Source organism: Macaca thibetana, chromosome 6, assembly GCF_024542745.1.
Source record: "Macaca thibetana thibetana isolate TM-01 chromosome 6, ASM2454274v1, whole genome shotgun sequence".
NCBI classification, from domain to species: Eukaryota; Metazoa; Chordata; class Mammalia; order Primates; family Cercopithecidae; genus Macaca; species Macaca thibetana.
Window position 1 is genome coordinate 159,273,097 of NC_065583.1, and position 21,712 is coordinate 159,294,808.

Genomic DNA, 21,712 nt, shown 5'->3' on the forward strand with positions numbered 1-21,712 from the left:
GTGTATGGACTCGCCCTGAATTCTTTCTTGCACGAGATCCAAGAACCCTCCCTTGGGGTCTAGATTGGGACCCCTTTCCTGTAACACACCAATGATAAAAAGGTGATAGCCTCCTAAGCAGCGACGGCTTTTTCCATGCAGTGCCTCCCTGTTCCTACAGACATCAGGGAGGGGATTATGGCATAGCAAGCTCCGTCTTGGGAAAACAGTCCTCGATTCCTTGGCTACTCTTCCCCCATAATCACCCATTAAGCCAGTCAGAGAACAAGTTACCTTACAATGGCATAAAGAATGTTGTAGAACAATTATTCACATGGCTCCACCTTTGAATAATGGAGACTGTAGAGATCCTAGTGTTAAACAGCGTGTGCCGCGTCCGCTCCTCAGCACCACCTGCTTCTACTCTCGGATTAGCCCTTACCATAATCAGAATATTTCTACTGTAACTTCGGTGCAAGGAATGCTGCCCAAAATAAATTGGTAAGTGCAAAAGCAAGTTGCTAAACAGAATGCAAAGGATGCACATTTTTACTATAAGTAAATAAATGAAGGGATGCTGCTTTGCCTACTTCTCTAAAGTGCAAATATGGACCAAATTCCAGTGTCTACCTAACTGTGCTCTTTTGATAAACTCCCTAAGACTCCCAAACAGATAACATAACCCTCTTGCATTTCAAGCCTAGGAATCTCCTACTCAGATAAGTTCAACTCAGTATCAGAAAGAATGATTTCTTTCCACAGGAAGAAAGTAAGATGATAAGAAATAAGAGAGCCAGGTTTGAACAAACGAGTAAAACCCAGCTACTGTGTCAATTGTTTTAAGAGAAACGGAATGGCATGTATGAAAATGTGGTAGATGAACATATGATGTACCAGAGTACTTGATGTGACAAGAAAATCATGGTCACCATCTTGAAGCCTCGGTGTTCCTGGAAAAACTTGGACAGAAAAAGAAAAGCAATTTCATGGTAATTAAGATATTAGTTTTATCAAAATCAAACACAAGGGAAGTTGTCAAAAACTTCTTAGATGCCTCTAGCAAGTTGCTGAACAGTGTGTAGAGACTGTCCCATTGATGTTATAAACAAAAACATGGGAAAATACCCCAGACTGCTAAGAGTGGATCTCGCTGGGTACTGGTGTCATTTCAGAGGTGGGATAGAGGACAGCTTAGCTTTCATGCCATATTATAACATTTTATGTTGAACAAATGTCTTTGCAATGACTATTTGTTACTTTGGTAATCAGAATATACAATTTTAGGAGTTGCTCAGGTTTCCTGTTCAGGGCTAAGAAATCACTGGTTGAAGCCTGCCTTCTTATCAACTTCCCCTGGGCTGTTTTTGTGGGTTTGTGTTTGTTTGTTTTGTTTTGTTTTGTCTTGTTTTGAGATGAAGCCTCTCTCTGTAGCTCAGGCTGGAGTGCAGTGGCACTATCTTGGCTCACCTCAACCTCCGCCTCCCTGGTTAAATGAATCTCCTGCCTCAGCCTCCCAAGTAGCTGGGATTACAGGCACTCAACACCACACCCAGTTAATTTTTGTGTTTTTAGTAGAGACTGGGTTTCACTATATTGGCCAGGCTGGTCTTGAACTCCTGACCTCAGGTGATCCGACTGCCTCGGCCTCCCAAAGTGCTGGGATTACGGGCGTGAGCCACCACGCCCGGCCCCCCTGGACTCTTTTTAACACCATACATCTGCTTCCTGCCTCTTTCTGCTTCTTCGTCTTACAACGAGTGACACCGTGTGAGTGAAGAATGGGGCCAAAACCCTGGCACTTCTCCTTTGACTTTGTTGCATTTTTCCACTCATTCTGACCTCAGAGCAAATAGAAAGATATTCCCCTCCTGGTGCAGGTCTCCCGTCCACTTCTAGTGCAAAGGAAACCCCTGTCTAGCTTTATTCATTTTGAGGTCATTGATACAAATGAGTATCGCTTACAGGAAAAGAGTGTTTTAGCCTATAGTTAGCCCCTACCTTCTTCCTTCATATATTAACCTACTTTTTATATTGATGAGCCCATAACACTAATACAAAGTTCTGTTTTTCATATGACATTGTTTTTTGTGTTTTTCTCAGTATCTCCGAGTGATCTTCTATGACAGCATTGCTACTGAATCAGGGCTATGCTGATTATTATGACTTTTGCCCTTCAATAAAATTAAACAAATTCAGCGCAACCAAGAGCTTCAATATCAAGGCATCCTAACTTTTTTTTTTTTTTTTTTGGAGACGGAGTCTCACTTTATTGTGCAGGATGGTCTCAAACTCCTGGCTTCAAGCAATCCCCCTGCCTCAGCCTCCCAAGGTGCTGAGATTTCAGGCTTGAGCCACCATGCCTGATCATTACGATTTTTTGTTTTTTTGTTTTTTTGGGGTTTTTTTTGAGACGAAGTGTCTCTCCGTCACCAGGCTGGAGTGCAGTGGTGAGATCTGGGCTCACTGCAACCTCCACCTCCTGGGTTCAAGCGATTCTCATGCCTCAGCCTCCCGAGTAGCTGGGATTACAGATGCCCACCACCACGCCCAGCTGATTTTTGTGGTTTTAGCAGAGACGGTGTTTCATCATATTGGCCAGGCTGGTCTTGAACTCCTGACATCAGGTGATCCACCCACCTCAGCCTCCCAAAACGCTGGGATTACAGGCCTGAGCCACTGTCCTGGCCCTATTACAACTTTTTATAGGTACAAAATGGTTTTAAGGTGCATATATTTAATTGCTGATAAGATTAGACTTTATTTTGCCATTGTTGGTACACTGTTTAGGTTTGGTCTACTGTAACCATGTCAGTCTCCTTTAATATCCGTTCTATGGATGAAAGTCCTCTAGCTGTCCATGTTTTTTTTTGTTTTTTGTTTTTTTTTGAGACAGAGTCTTGCTCTGTCACCAGGCTGGAGTGCAGAGGCACAATCTTGGCTCACTGCAACCTCCACCTCCCAGGTTCAAGCGATTCTCCTGTCTCAGCCTCCCAAGTAGCTGGGACTACAGGCGCGCACCACCACAGCCAGCTAATTTTTGTATTTTTAGTACATACGGGGTTTCACCGTGTTGGCCAGAATGGTCTCAATCTCTTGACCTCATGATTCACCTTCCTCAGCCTCCCAAAGTGCTGGGATTACAGGTGTGAGTCACTGCACCCGGCCAAACTGTCCATCTTTTTAACAATCATTTTTTAAATGGGAAAATTGATTTGGTTCTTACAGATCAGTTATCTTCCACACATGTTGAATTCCACTGGAACACGACTAGGGAGATAGTACATCTTAGTGGTTAAGTGGACAAGCTTGAGAAGATACCAAAGGGTTAAAATCCTAACATTTTAATGGAAGTTAAAATCCTCCATTTTCTATCTTGGTGAGTTTGAGCAAATTCCTTCATCTCTCTAACCTTAATCTTTTCATCTAGAAATCAAGAATATTACCAGCTTTCTTGGGCTGTTCTAAGGATTATATAAGAAAATGTATGTAAAGCCCTTAGTCAATCCGTATAATACACTCAGAAAATGTGCCCTGAAGCTGATTTTATAGCACCACCAGTAGGACCATTGAGGGAAGGATAAAACAAGAACTAAGTACTGAATCTGAGGCCAGCACGGTGGCTTACACCTGTAATGCTAGCACTTTGAGGGGCCGAGGCTGGAGGATCACCTGAGGTCAGAAGTTCGAGACCAGCCTGGCCAACATAACTAAACCTCATCTCTACTGAAAATACAGAAATTAGCTGGGCATGGTGGCTGGCGCCTGTAGTCCCAGCTACTCGGGAGGCTGAGGCAGGAGAATCGCTTGAGCCCAGGAGGCAGAGGTTGCAGTAAGCGGAGATCACCACTGCAACTCCAGCCTGGAGACAGAATGAGACTCTGCCTAAAAAAAAAAAAGAACTAAGTACTGAATCTGAAAGGATAGAAGGCACAGAGACTTATCGTGGAAAACCTGAAGTATGTTGCTATGTTTGCCAAGGAATTTAGCTCTCAGCTTCCTGGCAGCCAAGAGAAAAAAAATTAAAATGTGGACTATTTAACTCCTATTATCTAATAAAAGAAAATATTTCCAATGTGTCAGGAAGGGCAAATCTTATCAGTTAACTTTGAGAGGGATGTATTGATGTATCCCTTTTTGTAAGGGATACTGAATTTCTTTTTCTTTTTCTTTTTCTTTTTTCTTTTCTTTTTTTTTTTTTTTTTTTTTTGAGATGAAATTTCGCTATGTTGCCTCGGCTGGAGTGCAGTGGCGTGATCTCCACTCACTGCAACCTCCGCCTCCCAGGTTCAAGCGATTCTCCTGCCTCAGCCTCCCGAGTAGCTGGGATTATAGGCATCCACCACCACGCCCGGCTAATTTTTTGTATTTTTAGTAGAGGCAGGGTTTCACCATGTTGGTCAGGCTGGTCTTGAGCTCCTGACCTCAGTTGATACACCTGCCTCGGCCTCCCAAAGTGCTGGGATTACAGGTATGAGCCACCACGCCAGGCCCTGACATTTTTTTTTTTTTTGAGACAGAGTCTCACTCTGTAGCCCAGGCTGGAGTGCAGTAGTGCGATCTCGGCTCACTGCAACCTCCACCACCTGGTTCTAGCAATTCTCCTGCCTCAGCCTCCTGAGCTCCTTCTGGAATGGGGACGCTGAAGACCCCACCTGAGGGTGGGGACGTGGAATGAGCCTAAAGGACACATGTAACTACTGGTATAAAAAAAATGCCACCCACCGCATAAACTTGTGTTTGTCACTATATTTCTTTTTCTTTTCTGTTGGGAGCGGGGGTCGGGAACAGAGTCTCACTTTGTCGCCCAGGCTGGAGTGCAGTGGTGCAATCTTGGCTCATGCAATCTCCGCCTCCTGGGTTCCAGCAACCCTCCTGCCTCAGCCTCTGGAGCAGCTGGGATTACAGGCGCCCACCACCACACCCAGCTAATTTTTTTGTATTTTTAGTAGAGACGGGGTTTCTATGTTTGCCAGGCTGGTCTCGAACTCTTGACCTCAAGTGATGCACCTGCCTCAGCTTCCCAAAGTGCTGGGATTATAGGCATGAGCCACCAGGCCCAGCCATGCCATTATATTTCTTAATGTTGTCATTAACTGATAATCTCAAAAGTACTGACTTTTTTTTTTTTTTTTTTTTTTTTTGGACAGAGTCTCCCTCTGTTGCCCAGGTTGGAGTGCAGTTGCTCGATCTTGTCTCATTGCAACCTCCACCTCCCACGTTCAATCAAGTCTCATGCCTTAGTCTCCCAAGTAACTGGAATTATCTTTAGTAGAGACAGGGTTTCGCCACGTTGGCCAGGCTGGTCTCAAACTCCTGACCTCAGGTGATCCACCCGCCTCGGCCTCCCAAAGTGCTGGGATTACAGGTGTGAGCTGCCATCACTCCCAACCCTAACTTTTTTTTTTTTTTTTTTTGAGATGGAGTCTTGCTGTGTCGCCCAGGCTGCAGTGCAGTGGTGGATCTCAGCTCACTGCAAATTCCACCTCCCAGGTTCTAGCAATTCTCCTGCCTCAGCCTCCCGACTAGCTGGGATTACAGGCATCTGCCACCACAGCCAGCTAATTTTTTGTATTTTAGTAGAGACAGGGTTTCACTGTGTTTCCCAGGCTGGTCTCAAACTCCTCAGGTGATCCTCCCGCCTCGACCTCCCAAAGTGCTGGGATTACAGGCATGAGCCACGGCACCCGGGTGACATATCTTTTTAAAAGCAGTGGAAAACTAAGTTTAGGCACAGAGTCCATGCCTTCAAAAATTCAGAGTCTATAGAGATGCTGATAATCTAGAGCAGAAGTCAGCAAAATTTTTCATAAAGGGTCAAATAGTGAATATATTTGGCTTTGAAAGCCATGAGATTTCTGTTGACACTATCCACCACTGCCACTGTACTAGGATGCAGCCACAGACAATGTGTTAACAAATGGACATGGCTATGTTCCAATAAAACTTTATTTACATAACACGTAGCAGGTTACTCTTGACACAAGGGAAGCAGTTTGGCCATTCCTGATCTATATCGTTAATAATTTGCTCCTCCTAAAATCACTCCTAAACTATAATAATGTGAGTTTGAAGGTTCCTTTCAAATAACTCAAATTGCTTTAATATGTGTTATCTTGTCTACCTTAGGAAATTATCTAGGAGCAACAAATAAATGGAGAAAAAAAAGTTCTCTAATTTTTTAACATGTCATGTACAGAATTTCATGTGATTATTTCCACATTCTCAAATCATTATTTTTTCTTTTCACTAAGGTTAACTCTGTACATTCTTTCATTTATTTAAATACATTTCATTGTTTTTTAACATCCACTCAAAACATTTATGACATAAGGTGATGACAATTTGAATTTAATCCCGATTTCCATTAGGAGAGGTTTATACTCCCTTCTGAGGTTTATTTTATTTTAATCTCATGAATTTCACAATATCCTAGTAATTGAAATATAGCTTGAAATATCTGCCAATGTAGTCTGGAATTATCTCCTTGTAGAGAAGCAAAATGGGGGAAAGAAAGCAAGTAATGTCAGCCAACTAAAAGGCACAGAGATAAAAAGAAATGAAATAGCAAGCAACATAAATGCCAGGTTTAGTGCAAGACATTTTTCTGAATAGGAGATTTTTTAATATTCTACAATATAATACTTTTGCCTCATGATATAGGATAGCAGATGAATCCTCGCTAAATGAATAGATGCAGATCTATTTTCAGTTATCTTAGATTAATTCCTGAAGACTGCAGTTTAATAATTTTGAGTCTGGATTTCATTTTTATTATATCACTACATGTTGAGAACCCTTCAAAAGTTTGTCTGATTCAAATCTAAAATTCAACTGAGGCTGGGTGCAGTGGCTCATGCCTGTAATCTCAACACTTTGGGAGACCGAGATGGGTGGATCACCTGAGGTCAGGAGTTCGCGACCAGCCTGGCCAACATGGTGAAACCCTGTCTGTACTAAAAATGCAAAAATTAGCCAGGCATGGTAGCACATGCCTGTAGTCCCAGCTACTTGGGAGGCTGAGGCAGGAGAATCGCTGGAACCCAGGGGCAGAAGTTGCAGTGAGCCGAGATCGCACCACTGCACTCAAGCCTGGGTGACAGAGCGAGATTCCGTCTCAAAAAAATAAAATAAAATAAAATAATTCAGTTGAAAAAACAAAGTTTTGAAAAGTTTTTTAAAACACTCTTTAAAATTTAGAACTGAAAGAAACCATGTTCAAAAATACACAGCCAAGTCCCCTCCCACATTCGGGGTAGATATTGATAACCAATCAATATCAATCAATCAAAGCATTCTTTCTGTGGCTAAAAAGTTTTCGTAATACTATGCCCCAGATTCTATTGTCAATTAATCTGATCTCACCCCAAAGCTGATATGTCATTGTCACCTCCACTGTAGTCCAATTTCCTCATATTATGAATTGGAAATCTAGGACACATTGAGGTTAAAGGATCTTCTCAGTGCCAAACCTGCTTCTCCAGTCAGTTCAACGCCTTCCTGCCTCTGTTTTTGAAATGCCAGATTACCCCGACGCCAGGATAGGATGGGGTGGCCACTATTGCAACATGAATTTTAAACATATGCAAACTAAACATAATTTGGGTCACCTCCTAAACGCTGGAAGCTATTCCTGAGTGCTGCGAATTCAGCAATCAACAGGGCAGATGCAGGGCTTGCCAGCATCAGGGGTAAAAAGAATAAGGTCACCCCAGATAGTGCTTCCTCTCAGAAGGGGCCGCTGTCTAATGAACGCTCGCAGAAGGCGTGTAGGAGGAGGAGAGCTGAACCGTGAGAGCCAGCCCTGAGATCATGAGGAGAGGATGGTAGTGGGTACAGGGCACCACTAGTTGAGAGCCACAAAGGCTTGCTGGAAGGAAGCAAGGGCAGCCATCTGCTGTGTTCAGTGCTGAGGGCCAGAGTGAGGTGAGGACCGTGGGGCGCTTTGGGGATGGGCGTGGTGTGTGGCCCCGGCTGTCCAGGTTGCAGTGGAGTGGTGATAACAGATGCCCTGGGCTAAGACGAGAGGAGGGGAATGGAGGCAGTGAACACAGACGAAACTTTCCAGAAGTTTTATTGGTTGTGACAGGAAGCAGAGAAATGCAGCATTAGCTAGAGAGAATTTTGGATTATGGAAAAGGTTTTGTAATGAAGGCTTTGAGAGCGTGTGTCTATGCTGATGGGTATGCAAGGGCCAGAAAGCTGAATGTTGGAGGAAGAGGGGCCTGATACAGATGTGAAGTCCTGGAAAAGGCAAGGTGTGTTTGGGTCCAGGGAATGGAAACAGGGACGGGATGGGCTTCATAGGAACAGGGGCATTTTGCCCACCTACAGGACGGAGAATGATAGGGAAGAGGGGCTCACACGTAGGTAGGCTGTTAGGTTAAGAGGTTGATGAAGGTGGGATACGTTTCCAAATACTAACTTAGATACACGTGTTCTTATGCTATGAGACACAAACTCCAGAATAGTGTGGCTCCTTGTCCATTTCATTCACTGTTGTAAGCTCAGAGCCTAGAACAGGGCTTGGTGACTGTGACATTAGGACACTCAATAAGTATGTGGGGAAGCAAAGGCACTGCAGAGCCCTGATTTTGCCAGTCTGGTTTTCCAAATAACCACAAGGTGGCAGGCTTGTTCAAAAAAAACACAGTGTCGCCTGCTTGGCTAATTTCCACTGTGTAATAAGTAATAAGCCCAGGATGACTTTTAAGTGAACTTTTTTTTTTTTTTTTTGAGACAGAGTCTCGCTCTGTCACCAGGCTGGAGTGCAGTGGAGCAATCTCGGCTCACTGCACCCTCTGCCTCCTGGGTTCAAGCGATTCTCCTGCCTCAGCCTCCCGAGTAGCTGGGACTACAAGCATGTGTCACGACGCCTGGCTAACTTTTGTAATTTTGGGTAGAGACAGGGTTTCACCATGTTGTCCAGGTGGGTCTCCTGATCTCAACTGATCTGCCCGCCTCAGCCTCCCAAAGTGTTGGGATTATAGGCGTGAGCCACCACACCCAGCCTTAGACTGGCTCTTTTGAAAAGAAATCTCTTGGTGTTTTTCCTTACAGAGAATTTCTTAACATTTGATTTTTTTTCCCCTAACTACATCCTGGGATATTGAAAATTCAGGTGAAAATTAATTTTTGTTCTTTTTTTTAAAGTGGCATATAGGCTGGGGGTGGTGGCCTACGCCTGTAATCCCAGCACTTTGGGAGGCTGAGGCAGGTGGATCACCTGAGGTCAGGAGTTCAAGACCGGCCTGGCCAATATGGTGAAACCCCATCTCTACTAAAAATACAAAAATCAGCTGGGTGTGGTGGTGGGCGCCTATAATCCCAGCTACTCAGGAGGCTGAGGCATGAGAATTGCTTGAACCTGGGAGGCGGAGGTTGCAGTGAGCCAAAATTGTGCCACTGCACTCCAACCTGGGAGACAGAGTGAGACTCTGACTCAAAAAAAAAAAAGAAAAGTGACATATAGGGTTTGATTCTGACGCTTCTGTGTGATTATGTCACTGACACTATATTTTTGTTCTGTTTTGCTTTGCTTGCATTTGAATTAAGTCAAATCTATACAGTCTTTTAAGTGTTCAGATCAATTGCTTCGTTTATAGAGTTGGAGAAGTGGACGCCATCCTTACCCTGCTTCATTTTCCTCACCAGTAAAGTGGGAGAATAACAGTATCTATCTGTGGGGGTTTGTATTACCCATTTGTTGGCCCTCCCTGGCGGAGGATTGTGCTTTCCCCACCTGCTGATATCACACGTGGCCATGGGATTTGAGATGCCCTTCCATGTAGTAGGATAAAACCTCCCTGGCCCATTGAGGTCAGAAGGGACCCTGTGACTTGCTTTGGCCATTGAATTGAGGGGAGATGTGATGTGTTTCACATCTGAACAGAAGTTCAAGAGCTAGCTCCTGGCTTGCCATCGCTCCTTTCTGTTTGCCTCGAGACTACCAATCTCCACCCACGTGCTGCCCTTTCTTCCGTGACACAGCCCCACGACGGACACGGCATGTGGGCGAGAAGTAAACATGAATGGCTGTGAGCCTCTGAGAGCTGGGGACTATTTTTTAACTGAGGCATTACTTAGTCCAAGTTAACTGACACAATATATGGTGGCTGTGAGAATAAGTGAGCTCATATCTGTAAAACCCTCAGCCCCATGTGTAGTATATCTTAAGCAATGAATATATATTAAGTTATTAATAACCTCGATCACCATTCATTCAGTTTATCTGCCATATTGAGGATAAAAGCCCATGTAGGACTATCTAATTTCCCTTACAAGGTGTTGGCAAAATTCAGAGGTTTGAAATGAGATTTAGAGTCCAATAAAGAGGCTACGATATCTTCTCCATGGAAAGCAGTGAGAAGCGCAGAGGATGAAGTGCCAATTTGTGGGACGCATGTGCTCCAGAATATTTCTCGGGCCACTAGCACTAATTTCCCTGGCACTGCAACTCTGCCTTTGTGGCCTCTTGTAGTTAAGAAGGTACACATTTCTTTGCTCAATACAACTAATAAGAAGAAACTACTCAACCTAAGACACTCTTAATTTTTTTTGATTCAATTCTATTGAATGATTGTCTTCTTCCACTTGTGATAGTGAGCTCTTGGCACCTAGGAAAGGAAAATGCACCCTCCCCTATCTGTGCTAGGGAAGGGTAACAGAGCCAGGCCTATTTCGTGCCAAATTAGAATTATTTTGAAATCCCCTTGACATAGCTGAATGTCAAGAATGCAGATGCATTCTAAGGTCCCAAAGAATGCAAATGTACTTTCAAACTGATGTCAACTTAGTGCTGTTCATACAGTTTTGAATGTTTGCATGTTAACAAAAACGTCTTGAGTGATGTCGATTCTGAGCCGCAGTGCCCACAGATTCTTTCCACCTAGATCAAGCACCACAGACTCCACCCATTCAGGTAATTCACAGCAATATTCCTTCATTGGGGCCCTTGAGTGAAGAAGAAAACAGTTTACACTGTAATTCTTTCACTGGAGGGTCTGAAAGCCTGTCACCTCAGAAGCCCTCCAAGGTCCAGGACTTGGAGGCAGGGGATATCAAAAAGTTGCAGGGGTTCCCTCCAAATCGTTCAAGAGGCAAGCACCTCCAAGCTCCCTGACTCCCACCCTTGTCTGCAAACATGTCTGGAGAAACTGACTCCAAGAGGCGCCAGTCCAGTTGTTTGTTACTGATAAGCAGAGAGGAGGGAGGTTGAGGCGCAGACCTGGAAATGGGGAAATTAACCTTAGTCAGCATATTGATGCAAGAGTGCGCATTCCATGTCCCACAGTCTGATCCCAGAAGTCTGTAAGCAGGAAAATACCCACCAATAGGAGTCTGGAGGCTTCTCTGGAGACCAGGTTCCCTAATGAAGAGACCAGCTGGCTCTCTAGCCAAAATGTGTTTGGCACCTACTGGGAAACCCACTTTTTCACAAGCTCTGCCCAAACTTGCAAATTGCTTTTACGTATTTTAGTCTTAATTATAAAAGGACAGCCAAGGATTACCAGGCATTTAAACCTATGGCTGGGTGCAGCGGCTCACGCCTGTAATCCTAGCACTTTGGGAGGCCAAGGCAGGTGGACCACCTGAGTTCAGGAGTTCAAAACCAGCCTGACCAACATGGCAAAACCCCAGTCTCTACTAAAAATACAAATAATAATAATAATAATTAGCCAGGCACGGTGGCAGGTGCCTGTAATCCCAGCTACTCAGCAGGCTGAGGCAGGAGAATCGCTTGAACACAAGAGGTCGAGGTTGCAGTAAGCCAAGATCACACCATTACACTCCAGCCTGGGCAACAAGATTGAAACTCTGTCTCAAAAAAAAAAGAAAGAAAAGAAAAGAAAAAAGAAAAGATGCAACCTGAACTAGAGAAGTCTGCTGGGAAGGACTCCAAAGAAAATAGATGATGCAGGAATTGGAGATATATACATAATATCAATATCCTCAGAGCTATTAAAGAAGAAAGTATATTCATAAAATAAGAACAGGAAGACATGAAACAAGTTCAGAGAGCAAAAGAAATTCCTTGTAAATTAACAATGTGATAACCAAGATACACATTTCAATAGAGGATTAGAATATAATATGGAAGAAATGCTAGAAAGGAAAATGGAAATATCAAGGAATAGAAAACAGAAGTGAAAAGAAGAGGCAGAGATTCAAAACAAGAGGTCCAACATTTCTGAAATTCCAGAAAAAGAACAGAAGAAATTATCAAAGACATTGTAGCAAACTTTTCTCAGAACCGAGGATCACAAGTCTCCAAATTAAAAAGGCACACTCTGTGCTAAGCCCAATGAGTGAATAAAAAGATCATAAGAAAGCACACCATCTTGAAATCTCAGGACCCTAGAGATAAAGAAAAGATGCAGAAGACTTCCAAAGAGGAAACAAATAAACGGAATCAGGAATCAGAATGGCCATACTAGATGTAAAAAGATAAAGACTTGCAAAATTCTAAAGGAAAATTGCTTTCAATCTAGATTTTTTTTTTTTTTTTTTTTTGATACAGGGTCTTGCTCTGCCCCACCCTGCAGTGCAGTGGCATGATCATGGCTCACTGCAGCCTCGACTCCAAGGCTCAGGCAGGTGATCCTTCCCCCTCAGCCTCCTGAGTAGCTGGGACCATAGCATACCACCATGCCTGGATAATATTTTGTACTTTTTGTAGAGATGGGGTTTTGCTATGTTGCCCATGCTGGTCTCAAACTCCTGTGCTCAAATGATCTGCCCACCTCAGTGTCCCAAAGCACTAGGATTACAGGGATGAGCCATCGCACCCGGCCAGTCTGGTATTTTATACCCAACCAATCTATCCACCCAAAGAAAGGATAGAATAGACATATTCAGACTTTTAAAGACTGTCAGAATGAGGGTCAAAGCCAAGGAGAAGAGAGACATAGAATCAAAAACAAGGGTGTCCAACACAAGGGAGCATCAGAGAGAAGTCCCAGCATAACAACAGCACAGTCAATCCAGACAAGAGCTGGTCTGGGTCAGATCAATTAGACCGAAAGATTATGATGCATTTGAGAATTTGGAAACTAATACTGATAGACACTTGGAAATCAGAAGTAATTACACTTTCAGAGACAACAAAACACATGAGAAAAGGTGGCAACTTCAGGAACAACAAAAGTTTGTAAAAAGGAATCAGCTTATATACCCTAGTTGGCTCAGTGGTAAACCATATGTATATGGTCATAACAATGTAAATCCTGACTAGTAATTTAACAGCAAATTACAACATATTAGGAAAATGCAAGGCTGAAAAGCCGGGAAGGGGAGATGAGAGGGAGAGCTATCAGAACACCCTGTGCTTATATTGTATAACAGAAATTCAGTCAACAATGTCTATAGGTGACAAATCAAAAATTAGAAACTAAGAGCAGTAAAATATAGAGGAACTTGCCAGGAAAACCAACTAAGCATTGCAAGGCCATACCCCTAAGGAAAGCACAAAGAAAGATGGGAAGGAATGAGCAGGGGAATGGTGTTTTCCATGATAAGCTCTTTTGTACTGATAACATTTTAAATTACGTATACATATTACCTTGATTTTTTTTTAGCTATTTTTTTTTTAAAAAGAACGAGAAAACATAGGTTCATCATCAAGAAATTACCAGTCCATCCGGGGAGATAAGACACCAGCATGTAGAAAGAGAGTAAGAATAATAAAAGTTTAACTTTTAAGGACAAAAATAGAACACAATTCACCAGGCAGTTTGACTAATTGCCAAAAAATATAATTCCAGAGTCAGAGAGAGAAGAGCTCGTTGCCGCCTTGAGGTTACAGGAGAAGACTTTGTGGAGCGGGAAGATTTGCCCTGGGTTTCCTTGGGAAGGCGGAACTTTCTACTTACACATGGCAAGGTCAGGTCAGAGAATTCTTAGAGGCAAAAACAAGACGTGCTGAGAGGGAGGACAGGGAGCAATCCCTTTGGACTGAATCGCTAATTGCTTTTGTCCAATTCGGGTCCTACAGGGGCTGTTCAACCATCCAACCAGGAAGGGTCGATGGAGTCCAGTCTCCAAAAGGTCTTAGAAGTCAGGTTACAAAGTTTTTGAGTGTTCCCCAAAGAAATACAGGTCCACGCTGAAGGTGCACAAAATGACAGACAGCAAGAACACGTTGGGCCTTCTGTTTCGTCAACATTAATTGTAGCAATTGACATTACATCTTCACTCAGTCTGTATGTAAGACGGTCAGTGAGTGTATGAATCTATCCCAAGGTGGTATGGGTGACGGGAGTGGGATAAGTTTATACGCTCACTGACCATCTCCCATACAGGCTTTCCCACCCCTTACTTCCCTCGTATTGTCCTGTTTTGCGGTACACAGGGCTCATATGTTAGCTTAATTAATCCTCAAAAAATAGACAAGTGGCTTAAAAAGATTCCTGGAAAAAAATTACAGATTGAACTTAATATTAGTACTAATAGAGCAAGAACAGACAAGCAACAGGAAAACTGCAGAGCTGACTCACCTACGTCTCAGCCTGAGCTAAAAGCAACATGGGCTGGGTGCAGTGGTTCACGCCCGAAATCCCAACACTTTGGGAGGCCGAAGTGGGTGAATCACTTGAGGTCAGGAGTTCAAGACCAACCTAGCCAACACATTGAAACCCTGTCTCTACTAAAAGTTCAAAAATTAGCTGGGCCTGGTGGCCAACACCTGTAGTCCCAGCTACTCGGGAGGCTGAGGCAGGAGAAGCGCTTGAACCTGGGAGGCAGAGGTTGCAGTGAGCCAAGATCACGCCGCTGCACTCCAGCCGAGATGACAGAGCAAGACTCTGTCTCAAAAAAAAGCAACAGTGATCACCTTACCTGTAACAATATGCCGGGAAAAAAAATTAAATTACCAGGAAGATGCATTGTAATGAGATTTGTATCCGCTGTTATTAAAGAACAAACCCACCCTAAGTGTAAAATGTGCCTTGAAAGGGTGGCTGATGGTTAGTCTTGGCACCGTGACTACAGACATTTGGAAATACTTCCCATTTCAGCTTAAAGTCATTTCCCCAAACTTTCTACCGTGATGTGTTTTATCAAGTACATATGATTAGTATAATAGCATTTGTGTATTATTTATATGGCATGTCACTTTTTTCCCCACTGACTGTATGCAGAATCAAAAGAGCTTTGAGGCCATTGCTGTAGACTTGGGGAATTTCACAAGGTTTGGGGACTACAGATGCGGTGCTCAAAATTCTGCTGAAGGGAAAATAGTTACATGGGGATGGGTTCCATGAAGATTTACAGTAGTGCTAGAATGAGGTAATAATGGACTAAATGAGATACGTCAATTCACCTTTGAATTGAAATGATGGAATATATTTGAGAAATACTGCAAAGGATTAAGGAATGAGACAGGGTAGCTAGTTTAATAAGGGAGGGCATTTGTCATACTGCCTGCTAACTACAGCCATCAACAACATAAAGCATAATTAATACTGGCTTTATGAGCATGTCATTTCTTACTCATCCAAGTATGTATGATTCTACTTAAAACCCTATTTTCAGGGTTACCAAGGATTATGTACCTAGGAACACTTTCTTGATTCTTTTAGCCTAAGGAAATAATTTAAAGTTTTAAGAGTTCAGATCCTCCAATTTTTAAGGAGTTTTACACTAATTAGATGTTTAAGCATAAACACATTAACACTAACTAGTCAACACCTCTGTGGTGTTCACTATGCCCCAGGTATCATTCTAAAAACTTTACATATATCACTTCTCTTAATCCTCACCAAATAACCCTGCAATTTGGTACAATTATATTGTACCCATTTCACAGATGTGGAAATCACGGCAGAGAAAATAAATAACTTGCTCACAGCCAATTGATAAAGCTGGATTCCCACCCAACAAGCCCAGCTCCCAACCACACACTAACTGTGACAACAGTACAATGAGTATAAATGCTCAAAAACACCCTCACATGACTCACATTTCCTTCTAAGATGTCAAACTCTTCAATTCTATATGTTTTCTAGGGTTTTGCTTCAAAATGTGTGAATTAGAAATAAACCTTTTTTTAGACTAGGTACCATGGCTCACGCCTGTAATCCCAGCACTTTCGGAGGCCGAGTCAGGTGGATCACGAGGTCAGGAGCTCAAGATCAGCCTGGCCAACATGGCAAAACCCCACCTCTACTAAAAATACAAAAATTAGCCGGGCGTGGTGGTGGGCACCTGTAATCCCAGCTACTCAGGAGGCTGAGGCAGAGAATTGCTTGAACCTGGGAGAAGGAGGTTGCAGTGAGCTGAGATCACGCCACTGCACTCCAGCCTGCACAACAGAGCAAGACTCCGTCTCAAAAGAAAAAAAAAAAAAGAAACCAATTTTTTTTGTTGTTGATTGGTAAAGAGACAGAAGTCTCCAATTCTAGACGTAGCCCATAAGCTGGCCAATAAAATGTAATGAATAGAATATTCAAAATGACCAAGATCTGTTACCCCAAAGGCAGAGTAAGAAGTTATTAAATAAGGGAATAATGACTGACTAGCACCTTATAGGAAATGTGTTGAACACAGCCTTGACATGTTGGAGACTTAGCATATTAGTTTTCTTTGGCTCCCATGACCAAGTAATACAAACTTGATGGCTTAAAATGACAGAAATGTACTCTTCTGATGTCCAAAATCAAGGTGTTGGCAGGCTGCGCTGCCTCTAGAGGTTCTAGGGGAGGATCCATCTCTTGCCTCTTCTAGCCTCTGGTAGCTGCCAGCATTTCCAGCAGTTGTCAGCATTCCTCGGCTTGTGGCCACATTGCTCCAATCTCTGCCTCGTCTTCACATCACCTTCTCCTTGGCTTGTCTCTCCTATGTGTGTCTCCCATAATGACACTTGTCATTGGATTTAGGGCTTGCCAGGATAAGGCATGGTGATTTCCTCATCTCAAGATCCTTAATTATATCTGCAAAGAGACTTCTTTCAAATAAGGTACCATCCATATGTTCCAAGGATTAGGATCTGGACATATCTTTTGAGAGGGTGTCACTCAACCCACTATAAAGACATTATCCAAAACCAACAAACTAAGTTAAATATCCCAGATATACAACAATTCAAAAGTTAGGAAGACAAAACAAAGCAAATTGAAAGGCATACAGCAAATGTATACAAGTAAGACGATGCGACGTGTAGACTTTTAACATGCAGAGTAGGATAATGCATGCATCGTGTAAATGCTCAGTATCAACTGGGCATTAGAATATTGTGCATATGTGGAATGACACATGAAAATGGAATTAAACTTGAAAAAACATCAAACAATTAAATATTAAGATAAGGCCTTAGGCCAGGCATAGTAGCTCATGCCTGTAATCCCAGCACTTTGGGAGGCTGAGGTGGGCAGATCACCTGAGGTCAGGAGTTCGAGACCAGCCTGGTCAACATGGTGAAATCCCATTTCTACTACATATACAAAAATTAGCTGGTTGTGGTGGTGCATGCCTGTAATCCCAGCTACTCGGGAGGCTGAGGCAGGAGAATTTCTTGAACCAAGGAGGCGGAGGCTGCAGTGAGCTGAGATCATGCCACTGCACTCCAGCCTGGCCGAGACAGAGTGAGACTCCATCTCAAAAAAAACAAGATAAGGCCTTTAAATAAAGGATTAAAAGTTCAAGCATGATTAAAAGAAAGCTTGGAAAATAAAATAATGGGTCCAAGCCCATCAGGTGAAGGTACTCAGGAAAGGAAATGTTGACTTTTCTTCAGCTCAAATGTGGGGCAGGGGGGATATTCACCGGTTAGAGCTGCATCTCAGGGGGTGGGGTTAGATGTGAAATTATGCATCGCTATATTTCAAGGGAGCGAGGTTAGGTGCGAGATGAATCACTGTATCATCTCAGGGAGTGGGTTAACTGTGATTTTACATCAGGAGGCCGAACCTAGCCCGCCCATCATCTGAGATGTGTGTCCCTGTTCAAGGCTGCAGTGTTAGGCTGCGTAGGTCATACAGAGTAGTGTTGGTCTCTCCAAAAACAACTTGATTGAACCCTTGCATGTCCTTTGTGTCATCAAGGCTGATTATCAACTTTGTAATATAAAGAAATTCAAACCAAGTGATGTTAAGCCCGTTCTGGCTCTAAATGGCTGTCTAAGGGTCTATAATTAATTTTCTCTGTGAGAGCCAGCATTCCTGAGCGTTAGAATGCAATGTCTAGGGAGGCTTTGGAATCCTTCCTCTGAGGTTCTGAACATACAGGCACATTCCCATCTGTCTGGAATAATCATGTACAGTTCTGCACAAAATTAGGAGGATTAACCAGCAGACCCCTTAGGTCCTGTGGTTCCCAAGAGCCCCTCAGCTCTGACCTTCTCACATGTTCTCCACCACAAGCTGAGGCCAGCAGGGAACGAGTTCTGTAACTCAAGAGGGCAAAAGCTCTCCTTAAGCAACAATGTAGTCCTGAGTCCTGATTTCAAAGAAATAACTTAGTGGAGGTACTCTCGGAGTCACACCAGAGAATGTCAAAGTTCGGTGACAAAGTTCTCATATCAGTCCCCGAATGCCAGTCCACAGACAACTGCCAGTTCACAATACACTATTCTTTGCTTCATGGTGAAATGAAAGGAAAGTAAGGACAAATGTGTGCGTGTACGTGTATATACACGTATATTCATATATATTACACATGCATATATACCTTATACATAAAACATATTCTCCTGGGAAGAAATGTCCTTGCTTTTAAAATTATGCCTTGTCTTTTGTGTTAAAGTGTTCTTTCTTTTATGAACCAATGATGGTAGGTGATGGTAGTTGTTTCATTATTCTATATATATATATATATATTTTTTTTTTTTGAGATGGAGTCTTGCTTTGCTGCCCAGGCTGGAGTGCAGTGGCGCAATCCTGGCTCACTGCAACCTTTGCCTCCTGGGTCCAGGTGATTCTCCTGCCTCAGCCTCCCGAGTATCTGGAATTACAGGTGTGAGCCACCACATCCAGCTAACTGTTGTATTTTTAGTAGAGGCGGGGTTTCAGCATGTTGGCCAGGCTGATCTTGAACTCCAGACCTCAGGTAATCCACCCGCCTCGGCCTCCCAAAGTGCCAGGATTACAGGTGTGAGCCACTGCACCCAGCCCATTATTAGTTTATTTTTAACGCTATTACAGGGAAAAAAAGTTTTTGTGTTTTTTTCTTTAATTGGGCAGCTTTTAAAAATCCCCCATTAAAAGCTTTCTTTATTTCTTGACTCATTTGTAAAATCTGAAAGTCGGAATCTCTGCCCTAGCTTTGCAGTCACTTCCAAGGAGCCTTCAGAACCCTCCAAAGCTGTGCCCCGCACAAGACAATCCTTGCTCGAATCACTTGACTTTGCCACCCTGCAGATTCCTGAAGCTACAATGCCAGTAAGTGAGGTGAGGACTTTCACCTGAACCCTAATTACATCCACAGTGAGAGGGGACATGCGGGCAACTGGAGAGCCTGAATTATCTGGGGATAAAGTCGCAGGCAGGACACCTCTATGCAAAGCAACAAGAATGTGGTCTTTATCTGGGGACTGGCCCCTCCTCCCCACATGCTTGCCACAAGCCCACTAGAATGGAATCGATGTCAAACTCTTGCTGAATGAGTTCATATTCCTACCCTGCTTTTAAATGTTTAAGTCATAATCATCTTAGTTTTAAAGCCTCATTATCGCGGTATTTTTAGCATTCTAATTTTCCAGATACATATATCATGTTACCAACCACAGTTCAAAAGCTCTTATGGCAACTTCCTCATGCGCGCATTTTATTCTATCTTCATTCTCTCCTAAAATGAGGAAGAGGGGGGTGTAGAAAATTTCCTGTGAACAATCAGAAGATTGTACATAGACACAATTTGGTCATGTATAGAAGTGAACCTTAGCTGGGGAAAAATTAAAACCTAACAAGAAACAAACCAGGAACCCACTGTAGAAAACAATGAGTTTGTTCAAATGCATTCTTAACATTTCTGTGAAAATTGATCAACCATGAGAAACTTGTATAGCATAAAAGTGTCCACTAGGAGACACTGTAGTCAAAGCACACAGAAATAGACGCAAAACCCTTAATTTATGTAAATTCACGTGTTTTTATTCATATTGTCAATAGTGAACTGTTTTTGCAAAATGAGAGGTCACTAGTTTTCAGACCTGATTAGGCAAAAATTGCACAAGGCACTTTTTGCTGAAGAAAAAAAAATCCATTTTCTGGCAGCAGAAGTTAGCTGACTCGTGGCAATCCAGAGTTGGCCTCTTAGGAAGGTCAATATGCATGTGCTCAGGAAACTTGAACCCACACAAGAATGTGAACCAAGACGGTCAGGCCAGAGATAACATGCGGGTCTTGTAAATGTCAAACTTTGCTTCCTCTGCTCAGCTGAAAACATCCTCTTCTCTTTCCCTTATTCTCCTCCCACCCTACCACTCCTGATGATATCCATAAGCAAAAAAAATTTAATGACTCGTAGAAGCTTTAAAATAAGATTTAAAAGTGGAGGACATTTAATTTCATAATGCATCTGCGGTCACCAGCTGACTGCAGCTGAGTGAAGACATACCTTTAGCAGTGCTCCCTGACTACAGGTCAAGCGGATGCTCTCCTTGTGACTGTAGCAGATGGAGGAGGAAAGATAAAGGTGAATGCAAGACGCTAGAAACATACATTGTGATCCCTTTTTTAAAGTCTTTGATTTTTAAGATTAAACCCATTTTTTAAAGTATTTGATTTATTCATTAAACTACAAATACATTTCTTGGATTGCCAGCTGAAGAATAACTGAGAGCTAGGAGAAGGCGTGATGAGACCCAGGAAAGAAACTACAGCAAGGCACCCTCATGTCGCTTACAATACAACGCAGGTCCCTGTAGCTCCTGCTTCCTGAGCCTCCAGGCACGCCTGTTAAAACAACCACTCGGTTGGGAGGCCAAAGCGGGCGGATCACGAGGTCAGGAGATCGAGACCATCCTGACTAATAGGGTGAAACCCCGTCTCTACTAAAAATACAAAAAAAAAAAAAAATTAGCCGGGTGTAGTGGCGGGTGCCTGTAGTCCCAGCTTCTCGGGAGGCTGAGGCAGGAGAATGGTGTGAACCCGGGAGGCGGAGCTTCCAGTGAGCTGAGATTGCACCACTGCACTCCAGCCTGGGCGACAGAGCGAGACTCCGTCTCAAAACAAACAAACAAAAAAACAAAAACAAAAAAAAACAACCAACCACTCGGAAGCCTTATCCACGCAGAGAACTTGCCATGCCGGGGTCGCCCAGGGAAAGTGAAGTTTTGGTCAATGTTTTGGGTTGAATTGTATGTCTTCTCCCAAAAAAATATGTTGAAGTCCTAACCCCTCTTTACATGTGAAAGTAACATTATTGGAAGGAGGGTCTTTGCAGTTGTCCTCAAGTTAAACTGAGGTCACTAGGTGGCGCTAATCCAATATGACTGCTGTCTTTGTAAGGAGAGGATATTTGAACGCTGAGATGCAGAGAGAGAACGTCGTGGGACGACAGAGGCAGAGATGGGGGTGATGTGTCTACAAGCCAAGGAAGACCAAGCAAGGACTGTCAGCCGCTCGGAGAGATGGAAGGAGCTCCAGAAGGAACCGGGCCTGCCCGCACCTTGATTTCAGACTCCTGTTCTTCAGAATTGGAGAAAAGAGACCTCTGTTGTTTTAGGCCACCCAGTTTGTAGTCCTTCATTATGGCAGCCCTAGGAAACTCATGACCAAATTTGGAAAAAGTAGGCCAGGCA

General features: G+C 43.2%; 1 protein-coding gene and 1 pseudogene across 49 annotated transcripts in view; one reads left to right on the forward strand and one right to left on the reverse strand.

The window, feature by feature from the left end:
* BASP1 (brain abundant membrane attached signal protein 1) overlaps nucleotides 1-21,712 on the reverse strand; it is a 1,209,505-nt gene that overhangs the window by 65,398 nt on the left and 1,122,395 nt on the right. The window contains exon 1 of one of the 48 annotated variants that reach the window (XM_050794710.1): nucleotides 1,669-1,672. The exons of the other annotated variants lie outside the window; for them this stretch is intronic. The gene's annotated coding sequence lies outside the window, so the exon portion shown is untranslated. Of the gene's footprint in view, nucleotides 1-1,668; nucleotides 1,673-21,712 lie in introns of those variants that run through there. 48 annotated transcript variants of the gene reach the window in all.
* Nucleotides 1-21,712, forward strand: part of LOC126957185 (uncharacterized) — a 107,481-nt pseudogene that overhangs the window by 5,404 nt on the left and 80,365 nt on the right. The window lies entirely within an intron of this gene.